This window comes from Heptranchias perlo, unplaced genomic scaffold (genome assembly GCF_035084215.1).
Source record: "Heptranchias perlo isolate sHepPer1 unplaced genomic scaffold, sHepPer1.hap1 HAP1_SCAFFOLD_192, whole genome shotgun sequence".
Taxonomy (NCBI): domain Eukaryota; kingdom Metazoa; phylum Chordata; class Chondrichthyes; order Hexanchiformes; family Hexanchidae; genus Heptranchias; species Heptranchias perlo.
Genome location: NW_027139187.1, coordinates 297,381 through 305,306, shown reverse-complemented (window position 1 = coordinate 305,306; position 7,926 = coordinate 297,381).

Below are 7,926 nucleotides of genomic sequence, written 5' to 3'. Positions count from 1 at the left end.
TTTGTATCCAATTGGCGACCTCACCTTGGATCCCATGAGATTTAACCTTATGTAACAACCTACCATGCGGTACCTTGTCAAATGCTTTGCTGAAGTCCATGTAGACCACGTCTACTGCACAGCCCTCATCTATCTTCTTGGTTACCCCTTCAAAAAACTCAATCAAATTCGTGAGACATGATTTTCCTCTCACAAAACCATGCTGACTGTTCCTAATTAGTCCCTGCCTCTCCACTGAGTCAATGAGCACATCAGAAACAGGCCTTCCAAACCAGGCTGGTTGTGTTGGGACCGAGTCACTGATTACACTGAGTTCCCCGTGTGTTTGATGTGAGGGGGAGCTGCTTAACTCTCCCTGCACCTCCCAGGGAATATTATTACATCACTTGGGCACTGGATTGACTGAAACAGACACAGTCAGAGGCTGGGAGTTGGAGACTTGCCCTGAAGCCTGTATCAGATGAACATCGAAAGGAAGAGGTCGAAAAGAACATTAGCCCCAGCGAGCCTGCCCCATGCAGACAGGGTTCAATCACACACACCACTGATCCACCCCGAACCATGTACTCACCTGGGAAAGGCAAACAAAAGAGAGAAAAAACACCTGCAGACAATTCAGGACAAACTCTGGGAAATTCCTCCCCAGCTCCCTTTTAAAGGGTGGGAGTGACTCCATACCCCCCGACATGTTCAGGGAGACTGTTCCAGAGATCGAGGACTCTGGGGTCTAACCTAACTCTGTGCCGATGGATTTTATACACAGGCCCTCTAGTCCTACCATCCTGATCCATCTCAAGTACCTCACCCAACGAGTGAGTCCAATAATCCCTCGATCATTTTAAAAACCTCAATCATGTCCCTCTCGGCCTGCCTTTCTCTAAATCGCCTTCCCTCTTGGAGCCGATCCTCAGAACTAAAATCCATCAGACTACGTGTCATTCTGGCCACCGTCCTCTCCAGAGTCTCAATCTCCTTCACCAGGTGTGGGCACCAAAACTGGACCCATCACTCCAGGTGTGGATGGACCAGGTGGCAGTGCCATACACAGTCTAAATACAGTGCTCTTTCTATTAAACTCAAGGCTCAAGGCCACACTCGTTAAACTCTGTTTTCTCTCCCAGTAGACCCTCCCCCACTGCTTGTCTATCTTTAACGGGTGATCGAGTAGTGATTGAAACAAACTGTCCCGTCCCTGGAAAGTGCCGTGTGCTCAGGGTAAGAGCTGTGTGGAAGGGCCGTTTGTAATGAGAGTTGGTTTGGGTTTCAGACACGAATCAATGAGCTGAAAGGAAAGCTATCGAAGAGCTTCTCTGAATGGAGGAGACAGCTGGAAGAAGATGAAGAATACGCACTGAAACTGATCGATGAGGAGGGGCTCCGAGCTCTCTCTCAGATTAGAAGCTGTTCTGAAGCATTAAACAAGAGGATGGAACAGATTACATTAATAGATGGAGAAACCCAGAGTCTGGTACAGAGGGACCATCTCTCCTTTATTCAGGTACATCTTCAATATAAACAGGGCCATGTCTGGGGAATGGGGCGTTTCTGTGAGGCTGGTGAGAGGGCTGAATTGTTTGAAGATTGTTGGTTGGGCCCAGCATTGGCGCTGCCCCCTCAGCCCGGCCCTCGGAGTGTTGGCGCTGCCCCCTCAGCACTGCCCTGGGAGTGTTGGCGCTGCCCACTCAGCCCTGCCCTCGGAGTGTTGGTGCTGCCCCCTCAGCCCTGCCCTCGGAGTGTTGGTGCTGCCCCCTCAGCCCTGCCCTGGGAGTGTTGGCACTGCCCACTCTGCCCTGCCCTCGGAGTGTTGGCGCTGCCCCCTCAGCCCTGCCCTCGGAGTGTTGGCGCTGCCCCCTCAGCCCTGCCCTCGGAGTGTTGGCGCTGCCCCCTCAGGCCTGCCCTAGGAGTGTTGGCGCTGCCCCCTCAGCCCTGCCCTCGGAGTGTTGGCACTGCCCCCTCAGCCCTGCCCTCGGAGTGTTGGTGCTGCCCCCTCAGCCCTGCCCTCGGAGTGTTGGCGCTGCCCCCTCGGCCCTGCCCTCGGAGTGTTGGCGCTGCCCCCTCAGCCCTGCCCTCGGAGTGTTGGTGCTGCCCCAGGATGGAGTGCAGTGAAATGTGGGATCATTGCCCATTCCTGTGACTGGCCCCACCTACTGTTATACACTGAACTCTTTACTCTCAATCCCAAATTCACTCTTTGGTTCCATTGGGTGTTGATTTGTTCGTTGACTGATTTGATCTCCTCTCTTTATTCACAGAACTCGAAGCAGCTCCTTTCCAGGTAAGTTCCTCTCAGTCACACAGTACCTGCTGCTGATAGGGAACCTTCCCCTGTATCTGGGAGAAGAGTGAAAGTAGAATCACCGCTTGGAAACCTTCCCAGATAAGGTGCTTTCAAATGGTGGGAATATTGAGTGATGTTTAACTGTGGTTTGAGGGGTTATTGGCTCAGGCAGCCTGTGGGAAATGGGAGATTCCACATGTACACTGACGACCCCCAGCTCTACCTCACCACCACCTCTCTCGACCCCTCCACAGCATCTGATTTGTTACGCTGCTTGTCCGACATCCAGTATTGGATGAGCTGAAATTTCCTCCAATTAAATATTGGGAAGTTCGAAGCCATTGTCTTCGGTCCCCACCACAAACTCCGTTCCCTGGTCACCGACTCCATCCCCCCTCCCTGGCCACTGTCTGAGTCTGAACCAGACTGTTCACAACCTCGGCGTTCTATTTGACCCTGAGCTGAGCCTCCGACCCCAATTCCTCTCCATCACCAAGACCTCCTACTTCCACCCCATAATATCACCTGTTCATCTGCTGCTGAAACCCTCATCCGTGCTATTGTTACCTCTGGACTCGACTTTTCCAATTCTCTCCTGTCCGGCCTCCCATCTTCCACCCGCCATGACCTTCAGCTGATCCAAAACTCTGCTGCCCGTATCCTAACTCGCACCAAGTCCCGTTCACCCATCACCCTCTGCTCACTGACCGACATTGACTCCCGGTCCAGCAACGCCTCGAGTTTAAAATTCTCATCCTTGTTTTAATTCCCTCCATGGCCTCGTCACTCCCTATCTCTGTAACCTCCTCCAGCCCTACAACTCTCCGAGAACTCTGCGTTCCTCTAATTCTGGCCTTTTGTGCATCCCCGATTTGCTTCACCCCACCATCGGCAGCCGTGTTTTCAGCTTTCTCGGCCCTAAGCTCTGGAATTCTCCCCCTAAACATTTCCTTCTCTCTAACTCTACCTCTCCACCTCTCTACGTCTACCTCTCCACCTCTCTACCTCTACCTCTCCACCTCTCTACGTCTACCTCTCCACCTCTCTACCTCTACCTCTCCACCTCTCTACCTCTACCTCTCCACCTCTCCATGTCTACCTCTCCACCTCTCTACGTCTACCTCTCCACCTCTCTACGTCTACCTCTCCACCTCTCTACCTCTACCTCTCCACCTCTCTACGTCTACCTCTCCACCTCTCTACCTCTACCTCTCCACCTCTCTACGTCTACCTCTCCACCTCTCTACCTCTACCTCTCCACCTCTCTACGTCTACCTCTCCACCTCTCTACCTCTACCTCTCCACCTCTCTATGTCTACCTCTCCACCTCTCTACGTCTACCTCTCCTCCTCTCCATGTCTACCTCTCCACCTCTCTACGTCTACCTCTCCACCTCTCTACGTCTACCTCTCCACCTCTCTACGTCTACCTCTCCTCCTCTCTATGTCTACCTCTCCACCTCTCTATGTCTACCTCTCCACCTCTCTACGTCGACCTCTCCACCTCTCTCCGTCTACCTCTCCTCCTCTCTACGTCTACCTCTACCTGGGAGGCTGTTCCTTCTCCTCTTCTCACTTCACATGATTGTCGAGAGTGTGATCCTGCAGAGAGGGGGGAGCACAGCCTGGAGACCCTCGGGATAATAATAATTATTAATAATGGAAAGATGAGGGCTCCAGTACAGAGAAACTGGACTGAACACAGACGGCTTTGAAAATCACAAACTGAGCTGAAGTGGCAGCAAACCAGGATCCCACTGCACGTGTGGAGATCAGTGTGAATGCAGGGAGACTGCAAATCCCGGGATTCTGCCATTTTCAGGATGGGTTGCTGCGGGGTCTCAGTACGAGCATTAGAAGGGGTGCAGGTTGTTGCACTGATCACTCGTTCCCCTTTGGGTTTCTGATCTGAAATGTCCCCACTGATAAAAACATTCTCTCCTCTTTCATTCCAGAGTGACTGAGACTCAGAGAGTCACAGACCCAGATGTTCCAGCGCTCACCCTGAACCTGTCCAATATATCTCAACTTATCCAGAAGAGGCTGAATGGATCGGAAAAGTATCACTCAGACATACTGGGAATCATTGGTAAGAACGTGCAGCTTTTCTCCAATATAAGGGACTGAGAGCAGGTCGGGTTAGTTGTGTTCAGACAGCTGGGAATATCCAAAATAATTCAGGAACTTACAAAGAAACAGACACACACGCCCTGTCACAGAGACTCGCACAGACACACACGCCCTGTCACAGAGACTCACACAGACACACACGCCCTGTCACAGAGACTCGCACAGACACACATGCCCTGTCACAGAGACTCACACAGACACACACGCCCTGTCACAGAGACTCACACAGACACACACGCCCTGTCACAGAGACTCACACAGACACACACGCCCCGTCACAGAGACTCACACAGACACACACGCCCCGTCACAGAGACTCACACAGACACACACGCCCCGTCACAGAGACTCACACAGACACACACGCCCTGTCACAGAGACTCACACAGACACACACGCCCCGTCACAGAGACTCACACAGACACACACGCCCTGTCACAGAGACTGGCACAGACACACACGCCCTGTCACAGAGACTCACACAGACACACACGCCCCGTCACAGAGACTCACACAGACACACACGCCCCGTCACAGAGACTCACACAGACACACACGCCCCGTCACAGAGACTCTCACAGACATACACGCCCTGTCACACAGACACACAGACACACACGCCCCGTCACAGAGACTCACACAGACACACACGCCCTGTCACAGAGACTCTCACAGACACACACGCCCTGTCACACAGACACACAGACACACACGCCCCGTCACAGAGACTCACACAGACACACACGCCCTGTCACAGAGACTCACACAGACACACACGCCCCGTCACAGAGACTCACACAGACACACACGCCCTGTCACAGAGACTCTCACAGACACACACGCCCTGTCACACAGACACACAGACACACACGCCCCGTCACAGAGACTCACGCAGACACACACACCCTGTCACAGAGACTCACACAGACACACACGCCCTGTCACAGAGACTCGCACAGACACACACGCCCTGTCACAGAGACTCGCACAGACACACACGCTCTGTCACAGAGACACACACAGACACACACACCCTGTCACAGAGACTCATACAGACACACACGCCCTGTCACAGAGACTCGCACAGACACACACGCCCCATCACAGAGACTCACACAGACACACACGCCCTGTCACAGAGACTCACACAGACACACACGCCCTGTCACAGAGACACACACAGACACACACGCCCTGTCACAGAGACTCGCACAGACACACACGCCCTGTCACAGAGACTCACACAGACACACACGCCCTGTCACAGAGACTCACACAGACACACACGCCCTGTCACACAGACACACAGACACACACGCCCCGTCACAGAGACTCACACAGACACACGCGCCCTGTCACAGAGACTCTCACAGACACACACGCCCTGTCACACAGACACACAGACACACACGCCCCGTCACAGAGACTCACACAGACACACACGCCCTGTCACAGAGACTCACACAGACACACACGCCCCGTCACAGAGACTCACACAGACACACACGCCCTGTCACAGAGACTCTCACAGACACACACGCCCTGTCACACAGACACACAGACACACACGCCCCGTCACAGAGACTCACACAGACACACACACCCTGTCACAGAGACTCACACAGACACACACGCCCTGTCACAGAGACTCGCACAGACACACACGCCCTGTCACAGAGACTCGCACAGACACACACGCTCTGTCACAGAGACACACACAGACACACACACCCTGTCACAGAGACTCACACAGACACACACGCCCTGTCACAGAGACTCGCACAGACACACACGCTCTGTCACAGAGACACACACAGACACACACGCCCTGTCACAGAGACTCACACAGACACACACGCCCTGTCACAGAGACTCACACAGACACACACGCTCTGTCACAGAGACACACACAGACACACACGCCCTGTCACAGAGACTCACACAGACACACACGCCCTGTCACAGAGACTCACACAGACACACACGCCCTGTCACAGAGACTCACACAGACACACACGCCCTGTCACAGAGACTCGCACAGACACACACGCTCTGTCACAGAGACACACACAGACACACACGCCCTGTCACAGAGACTCACACAGACACACACGCCCTGTCACAGAGACACACACAGACACACACGCCCTGTCACAGAGACTCACACAGACACACACGCCCTGTCACAGAGACTCACACAGACACACACGCCCTGTCACAGAGACTCGCACAGACACACACGCTCTGTCACAGAGACACACACAGACACACACGCCCTGTCACAGAGACTCACACAGACACACACGCCCTGTCACAGAGACTCACACAGACACACACGCCCTGTCACAGAGACACACATAGACTCGGATAGATATAGACACAATCAATAAATACACAAATATAAACAGATAGAGAGAGAGAGAGAGAGATTGAAATCAATGGAAGTCCTGATACTGACTGATTTAAGGAACATTGACTGTTCCCACAGTTGGCATCAAAAGGATTTATTTATTGAATTGTTCCCATCCCTGCCCTGTCTGTTTCACTCTCTGTATTACTGTGACTCTCTATTCCATTCCCTTTAATACCCGCCCTATCTGTTCCACTCTCTAATACTTGACTGATCTGTTTCACTCTGTAATTCACACCCCGTTTTCCTGTCGGTTTCACCGACTGTAATACCTGCCCCGTCAGTTTCACTGTGTTAGGGTCTGTCACACCCGTGCTGTCTGGTTCACTCGACACAATACACAGTCGGTCTGTTTTGTTCTCTGTACGGGTGAAAAATAGTAATTAGTATTTATCATGAAGCAAAACTATACAGAAGCAAGAGCCAATCAGTGGATGAGTTCACAAAACAGGACTTAACTTGTTCCCACACATCGATTGGCTTCCTGGGTCCAACAGAACAAGTGTTTTCGAGTATTTGCTGCCCTTTTCTCCGAGTCCTTATAACTCTGGTGCTTCAGTCTCCACAGAGCTCAGTGCTGTAACGTGGGGTTAAACAGTACACAGGTGAATTAAAGCAAACAGCAGCAGCTGTCACACTTCCCCCCCAGCTGGGTCGTTACTAGAACTGTCAATCAGAATCAGCACAAACCACACAGTGGCAGCAACCATGTCAATCTGCAATGACACCCAGCACCTGCAATACCAGGAGATGATAATACTGACACATGGACACTGGCCACTCACACAGACTCACTGTCGTCTTATCTCATTAATTACAGTGAGGAGTGGGCCATTCAGCCCCTCGAGCCTGTTCCACCATTCAATGTGATCATGGCTGATCTGTATCCTATCTCCATCCACCCACATTGGCTCCTTATCCCTTAATACCCTTGGCGAGCAAAAATCTATCGATCTCAGATTTAAAATGATGAGTTGCTAACTTCTCTCCTGATTGGCCTGGCTCTGATTTTACGGTCATGTCCCCTTTTCCTAGACTCCCCCACCAGTGGAAAAAATTTCCCTCTAACGACCCGATCAATTCCTTTCAAAATCCTAAAATCCTCAATC